Below are 1,752 nucleotides of genomic sequence, written 5' to 3'. Positions count from 1 at the left end.
ATGTCGACACATCTATATATATTTCGGAACAACCATAGATACTCTATATGTGAATGTTGGAGTTAGCTATACAGGGTTGAGGTTGATTCCAAAATATATATAGTTTGAGTTGTGATCAATACTGAGATACGTATACACTGGGTCGTGGATTGATTCAAGATAATATTTATCGATTTATTTCTGTACATCTAACTGTGGACAACTAGTTGTAGGTTACTAACGAGGACAGCTGACTTAATAAGCTTAAAACATCAAAATATATTAAAAGTGTTATAAATATATTTTGAACATACTTTGATATATATGTATATATTGTTATAGGTTCGTGAATCAACCAGTGGCCAAGTCTTACTTCCCGACGAAGTAAAAATCTGTGAAAGTGAGTTATAGTCCCACTTTTAAAATCTAATATTTTTGGGATGAGAATACATGCATGTTTTATAAATGATTTACAAAATAGACACAAGTACGTGAAACTACATTCTATGGTTGAATTATCGAAATCGAATATGCCCCTTTTTATTAAGTCTGGTAATCTAAGAATTAGGGAACAGACACCCTAATTGACGCGAATCCTAAAGATAGATCTATTGGGCCTAACAAACCCCATCCAAAGTACCGGATGCTTTAGTACTTCGAAATTTATATCATATCCGAAGGGTGTCCCAGAATGATGGGGATATTCTTATATATGCATCTTGTTAATGTCGGTTACCAGGTGTTCACCATATGAATGATTTTTATCTCTATGTATGGGATGTGTATTGAAATATGAAATCTTGTGGTCTATTATTATGATTTGATATAGATAGGTTAAACCTATAACTCACCAACATTTTTGTTGACGTTTTAAGCATGTTTATTCTCAGGTGATTATTAAGAGCTTCCGCTGTCGCATACTTAAATAAGGACGAGATTTGGAGTCCATGCTTGTATGATATTGTGTAAAAACTGCATTCAAGAAACTTATTTTGTTGTAACATATTTGTATTGTAAACCATTATGTAATGGTCGTGTGTAAACAGGATATTTTAGATTATCATTATTTGATAATCTACGTAAAGCTTTTTAAACCTTTATTGATGAAATAAAGGTTATGGTTTGTTTTAAAATGAATGCAGTCTTTGAAAAACGTCTCATATAGAGGTCAAAACCTCGCAACGAAATCAATTAATATGGAACGTTTTTAATCAATAAGAACGGGAAATTTCAGTTGGTATCAGTGCGTTGGTCTTAGAGAACCAGAATTTTGCATTAGTGTGTCTTATTGAGTTTGTTAGGATGCATTAGTGAGTCTGGACTTCGACCGTGTTTACTTGAAAAATGATTGCTTAACAAATTTTGTTGGAAACTATATATTTTTAACATGTGAATATTATGTGATATATTAATCTCTTAACGCGTTTGATATTATGTGATAGATGTCTACCTCTAGAACAAGTCCCATTGACTCACCTAATAATAATGAAGAGTCAAATGTAAATTGGAATGATTCGTGGACTGATTCACAAGTTCTCGAAGAGGAACAGGAAGAAGAGTCGGAACCGGAAGAAAAATCGGAACCGGAAGAAGAATCGAAACCGGATGAAGAAATAGAACCGGTGGGGGAAATAATAAAATGATTAAGTAAAAGAAAATCCTCAACCAACCGAACAAGGTTAATTATGGTCAATGGTGTTTCCGCCAAGGAAGCAAAATTTTGGGAGGATTACCAATTCTCCGATGAATCGGATTCCGACGAGAATTTCGATG

The sequence above is a fragment of the Rutidosis leptorrhynchoides genome, chromosome 5 (assembly GCF_046630445.1).
Source record: "Rutidosis leptorrhynchoides isolate AG116_Rl617_1_P2 chromosome 5, CSIRO_AGI_Rlap_v1, whole genome shotgun sequence".
Classification (NCBI taxonomy): Eukaryota; Viridiplantae; Streptophyta; class Magnoliopsida; order Asterales; family Asteraceae; genus Rutidosis; species Rutidosis leptorrhynchoides.
This window is presented reverse-complemented; position numbering follows the sequence as displayed.